This window comes from Ambystoma mexicanum, chromosome 8 (genome assembly GCF_040938575.1).
Source record: "Ambystoma mexicanum isolate Mex_15411 chromosome 8, UKY_AmexF1_1, whole genome shotgun sequence".
In the NCBI taxonomy this organism is placed as follows: Eukaryota; Metazoa; Chordata; class Amphibia; order Caudata; family Ambystomatidae; genus Ambystoma; species Ambystoma mexicanum.
The window spans coordinates 453,488,335-453,511,777 of NC_090929.1; the positions used below are offsets into that span (position 1 = coordinate 453,488,335).

General features: G+C 51.4%; 1 long non-coding RNA gene across 1 annotated transcript in view; it reads right to left on the reverse strand.

Annotated features, from left to right (window-relative positions):
- LOC138473611 (uncharacterized) overlaps positions 1 to 1,964 on the reverse strand; it is a 102,996-nt gene extending 101,032 nt beyond the window's left edge. Inside the window, exon 1 of the long non-coding RNA XR_011268811.1 lies at positions 1,653 to 1,964. This is a non-coding gene — a long non-coding RNA (uncharacterized lncRNA). The remainder of the gene's footprint in view (positions 1 to 1,652) is intronic.
- Between the last annotated feature and the right edge of the window lie 21,479 nt (positions 1,965 to 23,443).

Sequence of the window (23,443 nt, forward strand, 5' to 3'; positions counted from 1 at the left end):
CTTTCGTGGATGTAGTGTGCTGGCAGACCTGGAGTGCAGAACTAAAGACAGCCAGGGCATTACACAGAAAGGCGGTGTGCTGTGCGCACCCAACATCAGGGCTCTGCTGTAAATGGCCTTTCACGTGCTAGCACTTTTCCTCCAGATAATGTCAGGCAGGGCCCTGCCCACAGCCTTTTACAAGTGTAAGCAAGTCAACCTGTTCACAGTACGTTAATCTAAACACTACAAAACACAGATGTTGAGCACTCATGGAATGGAAGATATAGCTATTGAGGGGGTATCGAGTATGATTAAAAATGTGTCAAAGAACTTCATTTCCTACTGCTCCAACTGATGGGAACCCCGAAGAAGAAAGCATTGATTTGCTTGTCTTTATTTAGGATGTGCTTTCCCTGTGGAGCCGTGCCGTGGAGATGTGACCAACGACAGACAGGCCAAAGAAATACAATAAAGGTGTCCCAAAGAGAAACGCACCAACCAGAAAATAAATGACAGATCATGGTAAATGTGTGCCAATTGAGCTATTTGTAGGCCTGCCAGTGCCAAATTCCCTGAGGTATGCTTGCACACTTACAAAGTCTCCAGGCCGCGAGATGCTTCTTGCTATAGATCACTATAGATATACATCACTCAGAAAAGCTGTGCATCAGCAGCGCTGCATTTCTTCCACTGCCACGGTCATCATCGCTCCTGGCCTCCTGCTCCTTCACCAACAACAGCCATGCACACCGATTCAAACACAATACATGCAAATGATAAACCAACATGCTAGATGCTACATGCATGAATCCTCTGTGATGCATCCCTTTCTGGCCACTGCTACAAGGGGGGGGAGGGCTTCGTTAGTTCTCCTTAAGTGTCAACTCGCACTCGAGTGGTGTTGTGTGACTGCAGAGTTGAGGGTGAGAAATTCAACACAAGACGCCACTCCTGCTAACCTAAACTCAACATATTTTATAATGGATAAGTAGAATCTAAAGCAGTGACCAGTACTACTTGCTGGTCCCTTACCTTGAGTCGACATGTATTTCAGAAGGAATATTTTCCGACTCTGTCATACACAACCTTATAGAGCAGAGCTTACATGCAATGATGGTGTAGGCAAGGATTCCATAACAAGATACAATTAACTAGAGATGGGTAAATAATATTGCCGAATGCAGGAACTGAACAGAGTTCATTGGAATTAATAACAATAAATTAAGACTTCATTATTATGAAAGAACCTCAGACCCAATAGATTGCTACGTGCAAAGGTGCCAAATTGAATTTGCACCTGCAAATGGGCAAATGCAGCACCTTGTTTCAGCCTCCCGTTCACACATTCGCAGCTACGGCATAATGGATTTCTTGAATGAGTGCTTCACAGCAATACTGGTTAGACAGGAGTACATGCAGTACAGAATGACCACAGCAGCAGTCAAGGAAACACGCATGAAGACAACATTTTGTCTCTTTCTTAAGAGGGTGTACCCCCTCCCCCTGTGGTGTTTTGGTGTGGTCCGGTGTAAAAATAAAATGACTGGGCTCGCTTTAATCGAGTTAACAAGTTGGTGCTTATTCAGTCTAACCTCGCCACAAACAGGGCAGGAATGGAAGCCAATGCATGCTCAAAATAACAGTGGCAGCACTGCACTTTAGTTACTTACTTGTGCAGCAGGGGCAATCGGATGAGTCTGTCTGCCTCTCTCTGTACTCCAGCGAGTCGCAGCTCCTGCCCTCTCACGGCTCGCCTCGCCAACTAGTGCCCTGGCCTGAAGTCCAAGAAGCAAGTAGCCAGCAGCAGCAGGGCAGGCACGAGGCACCCAGCTCCAAAAATAATGGGGTGAGCCTACAGCCTCTCTACTCTTAGACCGTTCTCCGCTTGCACTATGAGGCCAGCCAGGTCCAGTACCAGTCGTCAGCCTCCCAGCCAGGCAGCATATGCCTAGTGTGGTGTAGGTGGCACCTCACCTCACCCACCCAGCCAGCTGTTGCCAGACCAATGCGCATGGGCGGCCTGGGATGGCGCCGGGTTGGCGGGACATAAAATGTCACCAATTGGCTGCTGGGCCTGGCTGTGCTGAGAGAGCTCACACATCCAGGGCAGGCGGCAGTGAGGCCAGGCCAGCCCTTTGTTCATGGTGTGATTCACACCTTGGAAATTGACTTCAGTGCTCGTTGCGGGGCCTGCACTGCAGACCCCCCACTTCCCACTTAACTTTTGTTTTGTTGTGTGTGAATGCCTGCAGGCTGGCACTGCCTCTTCAGCCAGCAAATCATCAATGGCACAAACACCTGACCTTGCACGAATCTTTCTTTTCTCTAGTGACAACGTGACATGATGACACCCGCAACCGCGCGAGGCCCCCCCTGAGCGCGATGCCCGGGGCAGTTTGCCCCCCCTGGGCCCCCTTGTGACGGCCCTGCTCTTCAGTCGATACTAAACTGACTCTGGTGTCGTTCTTCCAGGCACCATGCTGGTGCCACACCGCGTGAAGGAGGCCAAAGGATGGGGCCTGTGGCGTTGCCCCGTGAGGGGATACGCACGCGGCGGCGTGACGTTGCACGTCGCCGCGTGCGCCTTAAATAAACGGGGCGTTCCCGGCCGCGTCAGAGCGACCGGGGAGCCCGAAGCGTGCAGACGTGTCCGAGTTGAGTCTGTGTGCGGATGGGCTCGCGAGCACGCAGTGGGGGCACCCAGAGACCCCCAACAGTGGCGACGAGTGTCGGATGCCCGGGCCCGGCGGTGAGCGCGATCCCGGACAATTTTTCATATTACGATTGAAACATCCGCGGATGTTTCACATCACGCCGAGGCCGCGGACCACACGCGGCTGGCGGCCATCTTGCCCACGAGGTGGAGGATCTTCCAACAGCTCCGGTTTGGAGCAGGAAGGCCATCCAAGCCTAATTTTTGGATTTACTGACTGCGGGCAGTACAACCCGCAGGCCCATGCCAGAATTTTGACATTTTGGCAAATTTTCAGGCGATGACGTCGTGTTGTAGCTGGAAGATGGACTGAGGTGGCTGGGCCTTCTCAGCCCATTCCGTTTCAAAGCTCAATTTTTGGGAACATTTATCCACGGATCCTTTTCAGGACCCTCTTCAACCCCTTCATCATCATCACGTGGGGGATGACGCTCCAGTTTCTGCGGCCCACGTGGACACAAGGCGCCTCGAGGTACTATCCTTCAACCCTTTCATCATCACGTGGGTGGTGGCAGTGTGGGGAAAGGTGCAAGTTGCGGCCCTTAGGAGTGGAACAAGGGTGCCTGTGCGCTTGCGCCTATGAGTGATCCTGGTGCCCTGGAGGGTGCGACTGCCACGGCCTCGGAGGATTCGCAGGATGAAGGCCTAGTAGACCTGTTCCAGCAGAACCCCCCACAGCAAATCCCGCGTCCGACGACGTCTGGACTGCCTGCGCAACCGGTGGGTGCCGCTCCCCCTCCGATCCAACCACCACCCCTGGCCATGGCCCAAGCCAGGGCGCAAGCGGCCCTACAGCCGATTCCGGAGTTTGATGCTACGGGCCCCCCCTCCAGCCTGGGGCCCCGATGGAGGAGATGGATTGGACGGCTGGACATGTACTTTCGGGCCGCCCAGGTCACGGACAATGACAGCAAGGTGGCCACGATGCTGTACTCCGCAGGAGCGACCGTGCAGGAGATCTTTGAATCATTAACTCCAACGGACAACTCCTATGATCAAGCCAAAGCCGCCCTCCTCGCGCACTTCATCCCCCTTGCCAACGTGGACTTTGAAAGGTTCGTCATGCTGTCGGCCAAACAGAAGGAAGAGGAGACGCTTGACACCTTCTATGGCCGCCTGCGCCGCCTGTCACAAGGGTGTGCGTGGGGGGATGCGGAGGACATGATAAGGACCATGTTGATCCAGGCATGCTCATCAGGCAAGCTGAGGCGACAAGTCCTAAGAGAGCCCGGACTCACTCTGCCCAGGATCCTGGAGCTCGGGAGGTGCCATGAGGTGGCGGAGGCTCGAGCCAACAAAATGGAGGCCGGATCCCGCGCTGCGAGACCGGAGGAGGTGTGCGCCGTCTGGCGGGGCGGCAGAGGAGTGCGAAAACCCGGCATACCTCCCAGAGACAGAGCGGGGAAGCTGGTAGAGTCGTGCCAGAAGTGCGGATATGACCTCCCCCACTCATCGGAGTGCATGGCAAAAGGAAAGATTTGCGGACGCTGTGGTGTGCCTGACCACTTCTCGAGGGTGTGCAGGGCGACTCTGCCTGTACTTATTCCGAGAGGACAACCCCGTCTATGGGCCCCGCGGCAATACCGCCCGCCGAATGTAGCTCAGGTGGAACAAGTGGAACCAGAGGAGGCGCTGGCGGAAGAAGTGGAGGAGGAGGATGAGGAGAACATCTTCTTCGTCTCCAGCATGGAGGTCCTCAAGGGAAGGAGCAGAAGACAGCCGAGATGTATCGTGGAGGTAAACTGCTCGCCGGTCCCAGTGCTAGTCGACACGGGAGCCTCTGTCAATGTCATGGCGAGAGGACATTACGCTGCGCTCAACCCAACCCCGAGGCTGGCGACGCCAAGAGCCCGCATCTTCGCATTTGGTGGGCGGGAGCCCCTGCCACTCGACGGGGCGTTCGTCGCCAAGGTGGAACACGACGGGTCGAAGATCAGGGCCCGCTTCTATGTGACCCCGGTGAGCAGCAACACCCTGCTCAGCTGTGCGGCAGCGGAGGCCCTTGGCATAGTCAGCTTCGCCTATTCAGTATACTTGGAGGACATCAACGACCTGCTGGACAAGTATGCTGACATCTTCAAAGGGATCGGGAGGATGAACGGCGACCCCGTGAGGCTCCACATTGACGAGTCGGTACAGCCCATAGCCTTGAAGCACAGGCGAATTCCATTTCATTTAAGGGACCAGGTGGACAGGGAACTCGATAACCTGGTGAACCTGGACGTAATTGAAAAGGTGGAGGGCCCCACACCATGGGTATCCCCCATTGTCGTAGCGAGGAAACCTAAACAACCGGACTCCGTCCGAATCTGTGTGGACATGCGATTGCCCAACAAGGCCATCAGGAGAGAACGACATCTGACCCCGACGATCGATGACATCATTGCTGAAGTGCAAGGGGCCCGGTTCTTCTCGAAGTTGGACTTACGAGCTGGGTATCACCAAGTTGTTCTCCACCCAGAGTCCCGTTATATAACGACTTTCACCACCCACAGGGGACTCTATAGATACAAGCGTCTGAGCTTCGGAGTGTCGTCTGCAGCCGAGGTATTTCAGAACTTAATCCGAGGCGCTCTCGCGGACCTGGAGGGCGTCCTGAACATTAGCGACGACATTCTGGTCTTTGCGAGGACCGAACCAGACCACTTGAAACGCCTAGCCAAGACCCTCGAGAGGCTGCAGTCGCTGGGGCTCACCCTCCACAAGGACAAGTGTGAGTTCCTCCGCCCGACCATTGAGTTTTTTGGTTTCATCTTCAAGGAGGGCGGGGTATCTCCTGACCCCAAGAAGGTCCAAGACATCAAGACGGCACGCCCCCCTGAGTCCGCATCAGAGGTGCGGAGCTTCCTGGGAATGGTGACGTACTGTGGGCGCTTCATCAAGAATCTCGCCTCGAGGTCGGAACCTCTGAGGGCCCTGACGAAAAAGGATACCATCTGGCAGTGGGGCCCGTTAGAACAGTCGGCATTCGAGGACATCAAGGGTGCCCTGACAGCAGATGACACCGTGGCTTTCTTTGACCCCGCCCTGGAGTCGGAGATTGTTGTGGACGCCAGCCCGTTTGGCCTCGGGGCGGTCCTCACCCAGGTGGGCAGAGATGGGGGAATAAGGCCCGTGGCATATGCGAGCAAGGCCCTCTCCGAGACCGAGCAGAGGTACTCACAGATTGAACGGGAGGCCCTGGCGGTTCTGTGGGGCTGCCGGCATTTTCGGCTCTATGTACTGGGGAGACCCGTGACAGTGGTAACAGACCACAAACCACTGATTCCGATCATGGCCGGATCCTCCTCCAAACCACCAGCCAGGATCGAGCGATGGATGCTGGCCCTCCTGGAATATGGCGTCACCTTAATCTACAGGCCGGGGGCCAATAATGCGGCTGACTACCTGTCCAGGCATCCGGTGGGCAGGGGCGGACCCGCACAAGAGTCGTGTGCAGAGGAAGCCGATGATCATGTCAGCATGGTGGTCGAGAGCGCCACCCCCAATGCAATGCCGCTACCCGAGCTGGAGAGCGCGGCAGCCAATGATGAATGCTTCCGCATCCTGAGGAGCTCGATGCAGTCGGGGTCCTGGAAGGCCGTGCTGGAGCTGGTGGCAGGGCGCACTCAAGAAGCCAAGGTGACCCTCGAGCAACTTTGGAAGGTGAAGGATGAACTGTCCTTCACGGAGTCGGGCCTGCTGCTGCGGGGTGATCGCCTGGTGGTGCCGGGCTCCAAGGTCCACGAAGTTATCAACCTGGCACACCAGGGACACCAAGGGGCCGCCAAAACGAAGGCGAGGCTGAGGCTGAAGGTGTGGTTCCCCGAGCTGGAGAGAAAAGTGGACGACTTTGTAGCGGCCTGCGTATGGTGCCAGGCGGCTTCCCCAGTACAGCGGGAGCCCGAAATTGAAGTAATGCCATGGGGGACCCGCCCGTGGGAGGTCGTACATGCGGACTTCGGATCCACGGCCGTGGGTACTCACTTCCTAGCCATCGTCGATGAGTACTCGCGATACCCGGAGGTGGAATTCGTCGAGTCGGTGGCGTTTGAGCACGTGGTGGGCGCTGTGGAGAAAATCTTTGCCACCCATGGGTCCCCCATGACCCTGTGCTCGGACAATGGATCCCCATTCCAAAGCGCGAGGTTCTCGGAGTTCCTCGAGAGCTGTGGAGTGGCCCACCGGAAGGTGTCCCCGTTGTGGCCCCGCGCGAACGGGGATGCAGAGAGGCTGATGAGGACATTAAACAAAACGTTCCGGATAGCCCAGGGACAAGACCAGCCTCTCCAGCGGGCGCTATACCAGTTCCTAAGAGTGTACCGCACCACCCCACACGCCTCGACTGGGGTGGCCCCGGCTGAGGCTCTATTCCGTAGGTGCCCCCGAGGTCTCCTCCCGGAGGTGCAGGAAAAGGTACCCGGCGTAATAGACGACCAACGGGTGGAAGCGGAGCGACAGGCAAGGACACATCAGGAAAACCTACGGCGGGGTCTTCGTCCGCAGCGGCTGGAACCAGGCGACGAAGTGCTAATTAGGAATCGGCATCCCCATGGGAAACTCTCGCTTCCATATGAACCCGAGCCGCTGGACGTAGTGGCAGTGAAGGGATCGATGGTAACGGCCTCGGACGGGAAGTCGGCCGTCACCCGAAATGTGAGTTTCTTCAAGAAACTAGGGGACTCTCGGACTGAACTCCCGCCTGACCCGGATGAGACTGTCCTCCCGGATGAAGATACCCCCCGGGGGGAATTCTTGGGGTCACCAGAACGAGACACTGGAGCGGCGGGGAGTCCGGCGGCTGAGGTAGGTGGGAGGTACCCCCAGAGGGCTGGGCGAGGGAGACCTGCCTACCTCGGAGACTACGTGCTGGGGCCGATTGACTGTGTTCCGGAGTGAAGGGGATCTGGGAGGCTGATAATAAAAGGGGGCATGGGTCTTGTAAGTTCACAAAGGATATTGTGTGCAGTGATATGTTTGACGTGTCTGTTTGTTATTGTTCCTCCCGGAAAAAGGAGGAGTGTGGCGTTGCCCCGTGAGGGGATACGCACGCGGCGGCGTGACGTTGCACGTCGCCGCGTGCGCCTTAAATAAACGGGGCGTTCCCGGCCGCGTCAGAGCGACCGGGGAGCCCGAAGCGTGCAGACGTGTCCGAGTTGAGTCTGTGTGCGGATGGGCTCGCGAGCACGCAGTGGGGGCACCCAGAGGCCCTGCACAAGGACGGTGCCTCTGCTGGGCAACACCGTCCCCCTTGACTGCATGGGTCATGTGATCATGGCTGAAGGCCAGAGCCAGGGCTGCGGTGAGCTGGGTGCCCGCAGCCCACGTGGCTGACTCCGGTGATCCGGAGCTCACAGGGTGATCCCTGTGATCCAGCAGCTGTGTGAACGCAGCCCCCAATGATACTGGTCGGGTGATCCCGACATCTGCGTGGCCCACTCCGGTGACCCGGGAGCGGGCCACAACAGGTTTGATGTGAACTCCAAATCTCTGGGCACGCATGTGTACATTGCTAGACCTCACACACTCCCTGCACAGCATTGCGCACAATTGTGTAAGTTCGCTCTCCCAGGCACACAGTCGTACGTTTTGGGAAGCATATGACACTCCCCCCGCACCTCTAGTGGCCCCAGCATGCGCATCTGTAAGTTGAGCAGTCTCGCCTATCCCAGGCCAGTGTAGATAGTTATGCACGTTTTTTGAGTTGCACATAACCCCTTCCTCTGCGGAGCTGTGTGATTCCTTGGACCCCACATACCCCTCCTCTCCCAGTGCACACAGTTGTGTAGTTGCATTTCCACCTACTCACAGAGTAAATTCTTGGGTTTTAAGTACAAAGCATATCTTGAATAATTCTTTAGGTTGCATGTATTCCCAGACATGCCTGAGCTCCATCTCCCAATGTGCACAGTTGGTTCACTGGTTTCAGCTGCACCGCATCTGGCAGCACCCCCAAAATGTGCAAAGCATCGGGCTGCACGTCCTATCTCCTCTTAAGCGCATACTGTTTTGTAACTTCTTAGGTTGCGTGTGCACCCATTTTCTCAGTGCACAAAAGGGTGTACATTTGTGAGTTTCGTGTGCACTATGTCTTCCAACACCAGTTGCATTATCTCTCGGGTCGCGTGCGTTCCTGCTCCTTCAACGCAGAGCTTACAGGGATGTGTGATTGATGGTGCATTCACCCTCTGGCAGTGCACAACGATGTGTAACTCCTTAGGGGTTCATGGTCTTCCAGGTGCACACCGTCTGTGTGGTTTGCACACCTTTTCCTAGTGGCACAGTTCTGTAATTCCTGCGGTTATACATGCTCAGTAGTTCTCATTGCACCCAGGTGTGTACTTTATTGTGCCAGATGTGCCCCTTACCTCCTGGTTCACGGATTTGTGTTCTTTGTTCTCCCCGTGCACATTGCGGAGTCCTATGTTGGCCTGTGCGCTAAATCCCGCTGTGCACACAATTGTGTACGTTTTTAGGTTGCACTTGTACTCTGTCTCCCCGGCGCACAGTAGTGTAATTTGCTTGGACCACAAGCGCTTTCCTCATCGTTCGTTGTACACAGCTGTAGGAGTTCTTACGTTGTACATCTAACTTGAGTATAGGTCAGTCAGTGGCGCCCCAGACATTTTTCATAGTGGTAGCCTGATGAGATCACTGGGGTGGCATACCAAAACAAACACATAACCGTCAGCCAGGCCGGTGTGGGGTTTGGGGGGTAGACGGGTGCAGCATTTTTTTATAAGGGTAGCCGTGGCCCCCCCTTGGCAGGGCCTGCCTTAAAGGCAGCAGCGCCCTGGGCGAATTGGCGCCACCCCGCCCCTGGTTAACAGGAGGCGGGGCAGAAGGGGGCGGGACCAGGATGGGCCACTTTCTTTTTTTTAACTTCCTCGCTCCAGGGAGGAGGTTAAATGGGGCACGTTAGCACCCCATTGTAATTGAATGAGCCCGCCGCCGCGGGTTCATTCAATGACAATGAGGTGCCTGACACTACGCCAGCTCGGGGGAGCCCTTGAAGGACTCCCCTGAGCTGGCGTGGTGTGGAGCTAATTGCGCCTTTTCCTATGAAAAGTGCCCGTGGCAGAGGGGCACATTTAAATGCACCCGCCGCCACGGGCACATTTTACAGTAAATGGCCACCTGCTGTGCCTTCTCCCACAGCGCCAGCTTGGGGGAGCCCTTGAAAGACTCCCCCGAGCTGGCGTGGTGGGGGCTAATGTTGCCCTGGGGGGGCGTGGTGCCCCGGGCGGTCGCCCGGCTCGCCCCCCGCACCCCCTAAGGCCGGCTCTGCCCTTGGCCACCCCTTGGTGGTGCCTCTGAGGACAGTGGACCAGGAAACAAGCGTTGTTGCATTGGTAGTATAGTGGGACCACAGGATGAGACCCCTGGCCCTCCTTGCCTCTTCTTCAATGGCTGGTTTCAGAGGCTGGAGAAGGAACATTTCTGCTCTATCCCTGTTGCACGTAAGTTATTGAGCTGCACGTGCACATCTCCCAGTGTGCACACCAGCTCCATCTGCACACAGTCGTGTAATGTAATGAGTTGCACATGCATCCTAACTTCCAGTGCAGACAGTTGTAGACGCTCTTGAGTGTTAGTTCCGGGCTTGCAAGTTCATCCCTTCTCCCACTGCACGTGGGACTGTAAGTTCCCGAGTCCCCTTCTCCGAGTGCAGGCTCTTAGGACGCATCCACAACCCCTCTCCAAGTACACAGAGGGTTTTGAGTTGGGCTTGCACTCCAACTCCCGCAACACACAGTTGTTTAAGTTCTCGAGTTGCATAGAGCGCCCCCTGCACCAATATGCAGAAGTGTGCAATTGCTCAGGTTGGACTCACTCCCTGTCTCCCAGTGGGCGCGCTCAAGGCAGTCTGAAATTGCAAACGGACTGCCATCTCTCGGTGCACAAAGTTGTGGAAGACCTTGGACTGGGTGCACACCCTGTCTCCCAGTTCACACAGGTGCATTCATTCTTAGGCTGCACAAGCTCTTCCTCGCATGGTGCGCGCTGCTGTGTGCATTTTTGAATGGCATGTGAATCACAAGCCCAGTGCAAACTGAAGTGTAATTTCTTGCATCGCACATGTACCTATCTAGTGCACACCACTGTGCACTTTCTTGGATTGCAAATTGCTTCTAATCTTCTGATGCACAGAGTTGTGTAACTTGTTGGGCTGCACACGGTCCCTTTCTCCCAGTTCACACAGTTGTGTAAGTTGTAGCACTCACAATCTATGTACTATGTACTAAGGTAATGTACAATCCTTCTCTTATCACGCACCCCCCCTTTGGAACTGGATCCTGGCATCTGCTCGGAATGCCCCCAAAATTCCCCAATTGCGCAAACGTCTCAAAACATGACCTTTTCAACAAAACCTGACTAAGGACTAATCCCAATGGAGGCACAGGCCTAGCACAGACTGCAACTCACTGTACTGCGCTACATGCACCCTGCACAGCGCTCCCCTGCTCGCGAGCTAGGTCCGCGCTTTAACCAATAAAACAAATAAATAAATAAATTAGGGCACGCAGTTGTGTAATGTTCCGGCTTAAAAGCTCCTCCTCTCCTCTTGCACGTACCGTGCAGGTTCTTGGATCCTGTGTACTCTACTGCCTAGGGAACACAGCTGAGCCAATGCTGCTGTTGCACAGTCGTGCAAGGTCCCTCGTTGCACGTGCATCTCATCATCTGGTGCAGACAGTTCTGGGTTGTACACACTCCTTCTTTCCCAGTGCACACACACGGTGCCTCTTTCCCCAATGCACACACACAGTGCCTGATTCACAGAAGTGTTTTATAATGACACAATCCCATAGGAAAATGTTCTGTGAATCAGGTCGACAATGTTTTCCGTTGCACATGCGTGCGTGCCATCTCCCAGGGCAAACCTGTGTGCAAGGTCTTAAAGTGCACACCGGCTGTGAACCAACACAACGTGTAGAATGCACATCCCAACTCCCACCGCAAACAGTTGGGCAAGTTATTATACTGGCAGTGCACCCCATCTTTCAATACACAATGTTGTGTGAGTTCTTGGGTTGCACGTGCACTCCTCCCCGTGCACAGATTTTCCCTCTACATTTCTGGACTGCACAAACACCCCTGATCCCCAGTGGACAGAGTTGTGTAATTTGTTGGCTGCACACAAGCGCCCCCCCCCATCCGGCCCCCACCTAATAATGATGATTTATTGGCATGAGTCTCAAGAAAGAAAAAAAAGCAAAGCGCAAAAAGCCTGCACACAAGCCCCTTGGCCTTGAGCGTCGTCTCCGAGCGCGCCGCCGCCGTGCCGGCCGCATGCTGATCGATTTGCTGTCACCCAGGGCCGCCTGCCGTGACATATTCCTCCTTAGGAGGAAACGAGAGCCAATAGCCATCTATCACCGCGGAAGGCCTGGGGGATGGATGGGGAGACGGAGGAGAGGGGGGCGTAGCGAGTATGGCATCCGTGGGGGTGTCTGATACAAGCCCCGCTGCCATCACTCAGCACGCGCAGCCCACACAGGCTCCCTCCTGCCCCCCCCCCCCCCCCCGTCGATGACTCTTATTAGGCCGCGTTCATTCTTCGTGGTCAATTTGTTAAACAATCAGCTGCGGCGTGATCCCAACCCGCACATCGCCCCTATTTCCCGGTCAGCACGCCTTCCTGTGCGCCATCTCGGCCTCACAGTCAGGCATATTATCTTATCTTCACAACCACGCTGCATCTATGCGCAGAAATCACAGCAGCATCTGCACTGAGATGCTGAGCTAGCCTGCGGGCGCAGACATGGAATAGCCAAAGGACTCCCGAATGTTCAAATTATTCCCCAGCTGGTCTGGGTAACGGAAGCACACAATCTTTCCCTGCTCTGATTGGGTGCATAGGGCAACATTGAAAACAAAATAAGGTGCACAGCGGAAGAAATCCGTCCATATTTAGAGTGGGTAGTTGTTGGTACTTCACGGATGTCTAGCGATTAGTGAGAGCTGGGAAGTCGCAAAGTTGGTATTGCCCAAGGTCGCTGGCAACCCAGCGGTCATAACTACTTCACTGGTCTGTAGCTTCCTTGGTACATCTTTAGTAGCGAGGCCAAACATCAAGGCGCACCATGGAAACAGTTCTTTTGAGCTGAGTGCGTGCGAGACTGTGTAAAACAACAAACAGTGAATACATCTAGATCTAGGAACATCTAGCTAATGCTGGTAACGTAAATAGAAATAGCTATTGTGATCAATTAATGCATTGATCACAATAAAATGTGATCAACGGAGGAGCTTTTTTCGTCGATAACCATTCTCGTGAAATGGCACAAAACAGTGTTTAAAGGCGTGGTAACCCTGTGCAAGGTTTTAAGAAGATACCAGGACCCTTGCACTTCTGTCCTAGTCATGTGTCTGCGCAAAGCTGTATTACCACCAGAGTCTTGCTGTTACTATCCAAGGCGCTGATAAGCTCCGGATATAACGCCTCGTAGATCTCACTTCTGCAGAAGGGGCTGGTTTGTCGTGAGTGCAGCAGGCACCATGCACGGAGGCGGCATGCAGGGCACTTTTACACCCCCAAGTCGGCGCTCAATACTCTCAACAAAAACATGCAACAAGCGCTTGCGTTAAACAATGTTGCTCCGCCTCCGGTACGATCGTTGTTTTGTCCTCCCTCTGTCCTCCCTTGCTTGTCTTTCCTATGCCTAGAAACGCTTGTGTACAGGCGCGTTATACATGACTTATCATATCAGGGATTTGCTCTGATCAGTGGTACAGAGACCGGAAGGTGTGCCAATGCTATTCCTGCCTGCTCTAAAGAGATCATAACGTGAAACACAGATCAGCAAAAGATAACTGTTTTAGATGTAAAGTATATTTTTAACTTCCTACATTTTTTTAAACTATCCCCATTGGAAATGACCTTTTAACTCCTTAAAACACAATTTCACTCCCAACTGCAAAGAACAGGGAGGAAAATACTCCCATTTCAACATCTTAACTAGAGCACTAGCGGCCCTTGGCAGCTTGACTGGGTCCTTGAGGTGTTTTTCGCCGGAATTGCGGATTTGGCGCTGAGATAAGCATACCCTAGCATAAGGATTCCTCTGGGCGAGCTTCTTAGCGCTACTGACGGTGGATGAATGAACCCTTAACGAACAGGGCAGATTCAAAGGTTAACGGATGTGAATGCTTGATAACACTATAACTCTTTATTTAGTAGTAACGAACAAGCAGGATTGAAAGCAGGCCCTTCTCAAAAAGACATCCACAGCATTTACCCCCAGTATGTGTTGGACAAGAACATGACTGACCAAGTCTACAGTCCTCTGTTCTTCTAGAAAGATGGAAGGAGACTTCGATTCAGGCAATCAAACAGCTTGCCTGCATTTTTTGCAAGTCAACGTCCGGACCAGTCGGTAGGCAGGCAGTCTGGTGCACCAGCAATCAGGGTCGGCCCTAGGCATGGGCAGTCTGTGCCACCGCCCAGGATCTCTACTCTCAGGGGGGTCCTACCTGCCACGAGTACACCAGGTAATACACATATTATTTTCAAGAGGGGCTGCTCTGCTTCCAGGCACATGGTATATTTATCTGCCAGTCGCAGCGAGGCAAAGCTTTTAAAGTAGAATCTATTAATAAGTAATGGTTCATTTAAGTAACCACAGCAAAAGGGACATTTTATTGTGCAAGAACAAATAGAGCACGAGGTAGCTGCTCAAATGTATGCCTCATTTCAAGACAATTAAAATATGGCACTAACAAAAAAAGTTTCAAACTATTTCCCTTATGTTTATATATTTGCATTCAACATGTTAATGTTAAAGGTTACTTGTACCGTGCACTATCACCACCTGAGTGGTCCCCTGGCGCTGTGGCGGATCTGAAAATGGACGGTTAAAACAGGGAGGCTGCGGGAGCGGTTAGTAGGGTGCAGTGGGAATAGGAAAGTGAGATATGATGTTCTGTTGGCAGCTTCAGTTCGGTTTGCACTGTTCGCTGAGCTTCGGTGTGATTTTCGAGTCTGGGCAATTCCCATGTGCTGTTGTGCATGGTTATGTGTTGTTTGTATGTTGTTTCAGTGTCATGAAGTATGTGTGGTTTGCTGTGCAGAGATGTGGTCGTCTGAGTTTCTGTAGAAGAGTTTGTGGAAAAATTAGGTTTTATTATCTATTTTTTATTTTTTATTTTATTAGTTGATTACAAACTTTTAAAAAGAAAGGAAAAGATTCCATACTCCTCTGAGAGGTATACCATCTGCATGTCAGATATCTCCAAGAGTCAGTCAGTTCTTAACTGTTCGGCATTCTTTGTTAGTTCAAAGTGTTAGTCATCGTGCGCCATCCGACTACTGTGTCGTTTTCCTCGAGTTTTTTTCGCCAAATTAGGTTTTACTGTTGGGTTAGCAGGCTTTCTTTTGTACCTCTTTGCTTTGGTTTCTGTGGTCGGCATCTATGACCATCCTGCGTGCTGTGATGTTGTTTGGCATCCTAGTCGGCAGGTACCTTGCAGTGTGGTAATTGTCTTCTGTAGAAGTCTAGCGGTATGTGGACATTGATATTGATATTAATATTTTATTTCTATCGCACTCATACACAAGTGTTTCAGACATGGGTCGTGGAGGTGTGCCTCCTACCCCCCCAGGGCTAGAGATGGTTAGGTTAGGAAGGCAATGGGTCTCTCTCTTGACTTTTAGTGGGGAGGTCCCTGCCTATTGTGGTATCCCTCTGTAAACTTGGCAGCGTGTTTGCACAAGAGGTCCAAAATGTCCTCCCTACGCCTACCAGTTGGGGATGGTTAGGCAATGGATTGTAGGTCTCTCCCTGGGCTTCAATGGCACATTTTCGTTAAATCATATATGAAGCATGACATTGTCAAACAATGACAAACACCCAGGTTATCTTTTCACATTGTGTTTTGTTTTGAGTCTTTGACACTACATTTCAAAACACATAGACCTTGTTTTTAGCCTGCTGCTGGATTGTGTTATGATCCTTTCAAGATGTGGGAAAAGGACGCCACAATAATACTCGTATTGTTTACCATATTTCTATAACAATGTATATATCTGTGCAAAATATCTCTACACTAGAGTCGAAGGATACCAGGCTAAGGGCCTCATTACACGGACGGCGGTAAGGGTTTACTGGTTCCGGTAAGGGCACCGGTACCAGTAAACCCTTACCGCCTTACTACGACGTCCCTTTGCGGGTAGGTACTTTAACGCCTGCTGTTTAGCAGGCGTTAAAAACCAACCCGCAAAGGGACCAGGGTGCTAATTACGGTACCGCAATTTGCGGCACCGTAATTAGCGCCTTCCCCATTCCCATAGAGCCCTATGGGGCAGGAATGGGAAAGGGTAATGGGGGAAGGGGGAATTACCGCCCCGCCGACCTTGGAATAGGGCAGTAATTCCCCTTTCCACCAAGGCGGTGCCGGTATTTTACCGGCATGGACCAAGGTGCTAGTAGCACCTTGGTTCTCCGCCTACCGTGTAATGAGGCCCTAAGTCTATTTTCTTGCTCCGAGGTCGAGGTGGCAGTGCTATCCCAAAAATCAGACACGGCCCCAGTCCCTGATTCTGTGCCAGCAGATATATTTAGTGAACACCCTAACATTCGGATCTCCTTTCTTACCAAGTTTTACAATTAGGTCATTGTGGCAGGGAAAATCCTATGAAGCTGGCAGGGAGCCATTTTGGTCCGCATCTGTAAGAAGGGGGCCATCAATTTGGCCTTAAATGACCAGTCAATTTCCCTCAAACACTCCTTGGGCAGGATTTTCAGTAAACTGTTCCAGGTAAAGTTGGAAAACTTGTCTGTCGAACACAGGGTGCTCTCTTCTATGCTAGCCAGATTTAGGAAAGGCATCTCGACAATCGAGCAGGCATCTCGTTTATTATTGGTATTATATACATTTGTCTCTCTTAGCAAGCAGCCGATTTACCTTCCCTTTGTTAATCTTGAATCCGCTTTTGATAGTGTATCCCACCCCAGGCTATGGAACGATTTGGAATAACTAGCGTCGCTGGGATCCCTTTTAAACCCTGTATGTCTCCCATATACAGATAACTATGCCTGAGTGAGAGGTAACGGACATGCGGGCCTCAGTGCACCAGTTAATATTGATATTGGAGTTCGTCAGGAGTGCGTCTTAACACCCGTTCTATTTTCATTATTTAGAAATGATTTCATAACTAAAGTGATAGTACCCCAACGGACTCCCCAGTGATAGGAGATTAGACATTTGCCGCCAATTTCTATGCTCATGATGCAATTCTGCTGTCAAAAATGCCGCCAATGGGTCTCCAACCCCGATTGTTAACATTTCAGGCGGACGGAACGGATGGAACACAGGGGACGGATGGCACTGATGTAACGGATGGTGCGGAGTCTAGGGATGGTGTGGAGTCTAGGGATGGTGTGGAGTCTAGGGATGGTGCGGAGTCTAGGGATGGTGTGGAGTCTAGGGATGGTGCAGAGTCTAGGGATGGTGCGGAGTCTGGGGATGGTGTGGATGCTTGGGATGGTGCAGAGTCTAGGGATGGTGCGGAGTCTAGGGATGGTGCAGATGCTGGGGATGGTGCGGAGTCTAGGGATGGTGCAGAGTCTAGGGATGGTGCAGAGTCTAGGGATGGTGCAGATGCTGGGGATGGTGCGGAGTCTAGGGATGGTGCGGAGTCTAGGGATGGTGCGGAGTCTGGGGATGGTGTGGATGTTTGGGATGGTGCAGAGTCTAGGGACGGTGCAGAGTCTAGGGATGGTGCGGAGTCTGGGGATGGTGTGGATGCTTGGGATGGTGCAGAGTCTAGGGATGGTGCGGAGTCTAGGGATGGTGCAGATGCTGGGGATGGTGCAGAGTCTAGGGATGTGCAGAGTCTAGGGATGGTGCAGATGCTGGGGATGGTGCGGAGTCTAGGGATGGTGCGGAGTCTAGGGATGGTGCAGAGTCTAGGGATGGTGCGGAGTCTGGGGATGGTGTGGATGCTTGGGATGGTGCAGAGTCTAGGGATGGTGCGGAGTCTAGGGATGGTGCAGATGCTGGGGATGGTGCGGAGTCTAGGGATGGTGCAGAGTCTAGGGATGGTGCAGATGCTGGGGATGGTGCGGAGTCTAGGGATGGTGCGGAGTCTAGGGATGGTGCAGATGCTTGGGATGGTGTGGATGCTAGGGATGGTGCGGATGCTGGGGATGGTGCGGATGCTCGGGATGGTGCGGAGTCTAGGGATAGTGTGGAGTCTAGGGATGGTGCGGAGTCTAGGGATGGTGCAGAGTCTAGGGATGGTGCAGATGCTTGGGATGGTGCGGATACTAGGGATGGTGCGGATGCTGGGGATGGTGCGGATGCTTGGGATGGTGTGGATGCTAGGGATGGTGCGGAGTCTAGGGATGGTGTGGATGCTAGGGATGGTGCGGATGCTGGGGATGGTGTGGATGCTAGGGATGGTGCGGAGTCTAGGGATGGTGTGGAGTCTAGGGATGGTGCAGATGCTTGGGATGGTGTGGATGCTAGGGATGGTGTGGATGCCGGGGATGGTGCGGATAGAGGCAACACTTGTTCACCATGATGCTACAAATTATCTTTATCACTTATATATGCTATGTACCTATATCCCCATATTTATCTGTATCCCATATATACCTCTATCCATCCTGTTGCTATATATCTGTATGTCCCTATGTACGTTCCCACTGTCCTACTCACGTGCCTGCCTCAGGCGCTTTTACTGATAACCACCATATCACACCACTACGCTTACTCTCTTCTATACACCATCATTCAACTTGAACACAGCTATACCGCTTAGCTGTTCACATACAAACACAGCCTCATGAGCACCTCATCACCCTAACACAAACACAGCTAGCTTAACACATTCTGGCTAGCTTAGGCATTCCTCAGGCCTAACGCAGCCAGAACCCAGTCTGGGTGTCCACCCTCCAGACTGAACACATCCAACTGATTTCCTCAGCACCACACCTATTGCTATGAAGCAGCTATCATCCAACAACCACACCAGCTGCACACATATCCGGTGCATCCACGCACCATACGACACTCTCTCTCTCTACTGACTTGAACTACGGTTCCTGAGGGCGTTCAACCTACCAGCGCTTTGAGGCCATATCAATGATATATAAGGCGCTATATAAAAAACCAAGTAACACAAATATGGTTAGTTGAGTCACTGAGGGCCTATTGGGAGATTCTAATTAACCCCTGGTGTGGGGAACTACCATGGCTCAACAATGTCAAAGTTATGTTGGCTAGAGTGCAACCTCCTGAGCTCTGGTCTAACCCACATTGTATGGGTACCCAAGCCAAAGCCCATTTAATTAAAGCCTACTCAATATAGGTGGACCTGGAGACTCGACGCCTGAGTGCAGAGGGCAGTATTACTTTCGCCAATATGTTTCTGAAAAGCGACACCCCAAGTATCGGGTATCCCTGATTAAACTCTACATGGGCATATTGCCAGTTAAGACACTGGCATCCAAATGGAGGGCGATTCATTTGACGAATTATGATTATTGTAAAACACTTGATGAGTCAATAGTCCTTTTTCTCTTTATGTGCCCATTATACAAATGCTGAATAGCTGTTGGTTGAAATCACTCTTTTTGTTTGGAAGTATAAGAGATGTACAACCGGCCCTCAAATTTTGCAAAATGTATAATGACATGTCCAAATAAAACCAACTAATTTAGTACATGAGGGGTGGTTGGTGGAAGAGAATAGCCTTTCTGGCAGCCAATTCCTAAATCAGTTGTTCTAGGTTTATTTGACGTCTTTCACGTTTTTATTTTATGGTGTTGGCATGGTTTTGTAGGCTGTTCTATAGCTCTTTAAAAAGTTGTAAACTTATTCATAATTTATTTTATCCATTGGTATTGTAGGTATACTTTATATAGACAGAGGTAATTGTTTCAATTTTGTGTTCTATTGTGTACCAACCAATGAATTGTTGGTGTATTTGTATTATGGTTTTACCGACATAAACAATGTGCAAGGCATATTTCTGCAAGTACTTTATCAAGATTTGTGTACTTTTCAAATCCTCTTTATAAAACAGAGTATTGTTGAAAGCCAAACATGGGGGTGAGGAAGGGAACAGAGGAAAGGGTTAGTGGGTCCTGATCTTTACAAGTAAAGGGATGTTGAATTTGATGCTGCTGACCTTGAGACCGGAGATGTTGTTCTCCCTGGTACTGGCCCATTGATGATATTTAGGGCACGTGGGGGGATGGCGTACAACCACTTTTTTTCAGAGGGTGGATTCTATCCCGTTTGGGTGTTACTGAGGCTGGCACTCAAAAACAGTTTGCTTAAATGTTCTTTGTAAAGACTGGAGGGGGGTGTCTGTACTTCTGCTCTCTATATGGCAGAGGAGAGGCACAGAGGACCCCAGCCAAGATTTTCTATTATTTGTACGTGGTCGAGCAATCAAGGCCTAGCTCTCCAGGAGTTGATGCAGGCTGGTTCTTAAGCACAGTGTAGTCCCCAAGCCCCCACAAAGGAATGTCCACACACTGTATTACTGAAAATACAGTCTTTATATAATTAATATTCAAGGTTATGTACACTATCACAATAACTCACTTTGTGCTCAGAAAATCTACAATGGCAAATATGTACAGTTCTAAGTGGTACCACAATTATTATCAGATTTCATTTAAGCGCATCAACTGTACTCTGGTTAAATGTCACACAAATCAATTAATAAAGGTAGCCAACAATAGACATAGGAGGAACGCAGTTGGTTAGAACAATTGGCAGAATACTGGCTCCTACCACTAGACACAGTTCTGTGTGAAGATCCCCCCACCTGGGCAACCTGTAAAAAAAGAGATATAACAAGCCCAGTCCATATATTGTTCTATAAGTCTTTTTTCCTTCTATAATGTTTATACCCCCCCAATGTACCTGGTAGAGCAGAGTTCTTCGAAGAGGCGTCGATGGAGCCTTCTTGAGTGACTCCCTTTAAAGCAGGAGCCACGGATCGTCGAGAGGCATCGAAGAAGGTAGCGTTGATGAAAAGTTTGAGGGTGCCGAGACCATGGCGTCGATCCCGGCAGTGATCGTCGGCGACGTCCTGCGAGGATGAGGTGTGCGGGGCACCTCAGCGTTGGATAGCTCAGGACCGCAAAGAGTTTCTGAAGAACTGTGGCCCGACAAGGGTGTCGAGTCGTCGAAGTCTTTGTGGTCTTTGGGTGGCGGGAAACTCACCGGCGGATTATCCTCAGCGCATCGGCATCCTCGACTTTCTCCGGTGGGATAAAGTGGTCGACGGTGCGGACAAGGGAGTCCTTCGATTCAACAGTTTTAGGCAAACGAGGGGGCGGCTCCGGTTGTCGGCGGCACAACGTCAAGTGGTCCCCTCTTCTGGGCAACACGGCTTCGACGGGCCTCCAGCGGTTACGGCAATGGACTTCAACAGCGTCGATGTCTGGGTGCTTCACTTCATTCTCCTCGGCAGTCCCCGTCTCCGGTCGGCAGCCTTTCGAGGGTCTGACTCCCAGGGGGCTTCGGCGAAGTTAGCGGTGCTTGATGGTCCCTCGGAGCACGGGAAGAGGGCGGCTAGCCAGGTCCTCTCTCGGATCAGTCCTCAACCAACTCGACAGCTTTCGGATTGTGTCGAATCAAATGCAGCAGCAGTTCTTCTTCTTCCAGCTGGGCGTCGAGGATAAGCAGTTCCAGTTACTCTTCAATTTGACTTAGCTTTTGAACAATTTCCAGTTGTGAGAGGTCCCCAGATATACTATTCTGCCTCTCATCCACACTGCTGGGTCCCACTCAGCAGCCAATCATACAGAAGGGCATTCATGCAGTCAGTCAGCCAATCAGGCATACAGTGCATTCAGGCCATACTCCTCCCTCTCAGACACTCACAACAAGGAATGTGTATTGGGACAAGTAACCAGCCATTCAACACTACACACTGCATTCATACCAGTTTTGGGCAGGGCTGTCTCAGTCTTTGTCTCTAATACCAGAAACCGGACACCCACAACAAGAAGTGCATATTGGTCACACACTCCATTCACCCATGTCCCACCCACAGGGTGTACCCACAACATACGGTTACTGGGAAGGCTCCATCCAGTCTGGCCTGGACTTCACAACAACACCATATATATGGAACTTCCACCCAACAGCCAGTCAGGGGGAAGGGACAGAGTCAGGGCTTCCCAAGACTTTGGGAAAACAAGGTAACAGGCAATAGAAAGAAAGAGGCCACAGGGGCCATCTTGTTTCCTATCAGGAATCAATTGATCCCAATAGCAGGGCCTGAGTATCCCAAAATGGAGGATACTCAGGGCACCGGTCACATTCAGCATGGAGCTGCCACCAGCCCTTACCCTGCTCTGTGGGCCACACACTCAGGTGCCCAAAATCATACACTAGGGGCACAGGGTTACACCCCCACCTGTGGGTGCCATAAGGGTATCCCATGGGTCTGTAAACCAAACCAAAACCAGGAAGAGCTGCACCGCCAGGAGTCCCACATGGACTCCTGGGCAGAAAGCAATACAGAACATAAGTTAAAAAGGACTACAGGATAAGGACAGGGAGGCCTGTTCCTCCAATGCATTTCCAGCATCACATTCTTCCACCAGCATTTGAACCCAGTTCATCATGTTTCCAGACACCCACAAGACCACATGAAAGTGTCTTCTAAGCACGTCTCATATTTGCATTATGGTTTTCAGTAATATTTCAATGGAGATTTTGAGGTTTAAAAGGTGCACATCTTTTATACTTTGCCAGCAACATTAAAGGAAACTCTCTTCTATCTGGTTATTAATTTACATCTCTCTTATATTCATGCTGCCTCTCCATTTCTTGCTATTATTGACTCTTATTCTCTCTCTCTCCCCTTCTTAATCCTCGCTTCTCACATCTCTATATCCTCTTCGGATCTTATTTGTGCTTCTTCTATGTCTACATAGGAAAATTCTATCAATCCTGTTTACTCTTCTGATCATCATTTGCTCTTCTTTTCTATTTACCCTCTTGTTCTTGGCACTTGCTTACCCCCTTCTGTTCCTACCCCTTCTTTTTCCCTCCGCGATCTTCATACTTTCAATAACCCTCTCATTGTATCTTCCTGTTTTGCCACTCTTCCATCAACATCTTTAGCTCTCTCAATGGATGATGCTGCTTCAGCTTTCTCCACTTCCCTTTCTACCTCTCTTGATGCTCTATATCCTCTCTCTAAATGTCTCCCTTCTCATAAACCTTCACAGCCTTGGCTTACTCCTTATCTTCGGTCCATGCAAGGGGCTCGCTGTTGCTTCGAGCGTTACTAGCATAGATCTCGATCTATGTCCGATGGTGTGTCCTTCTCTTCTTATTGTACTCTACAGGATGATGCACTTCTTTCTTCTAAACACCTCTATTACTCTGATCTCTTGCACTCTCAATCATCTCACCCACGTTGTCTTTTCCAATCCCTTTCTCATCTGATCATTCCCTTCTCTCCACACTTACTGTATTTGACTTTGCTAATTTCTTCACTTATAAAGTGAATTCTCTTCGTTCTGCCATTTCTCTTATTTTTCTGCCTTCTTCCTGCCCTGTTTCCCCTTCCCCTTCTACTGTGGTTCTTTCTTCTTTTTCAATGATCTTTAACTCCGATACCCCTCTCTTTACTTATCTCCTGGGCTCATCCAACCGCTTCTCCCAAAGAACCTGTTCCTTCTACTCTTATTTCGAAAATCTATCCCTCTCTCAATTCTTACATTACCAGTCTTCTTAATATCTCTCTTACCACTTCTACTTTCCCTCTTGTATTTAAACATGCCA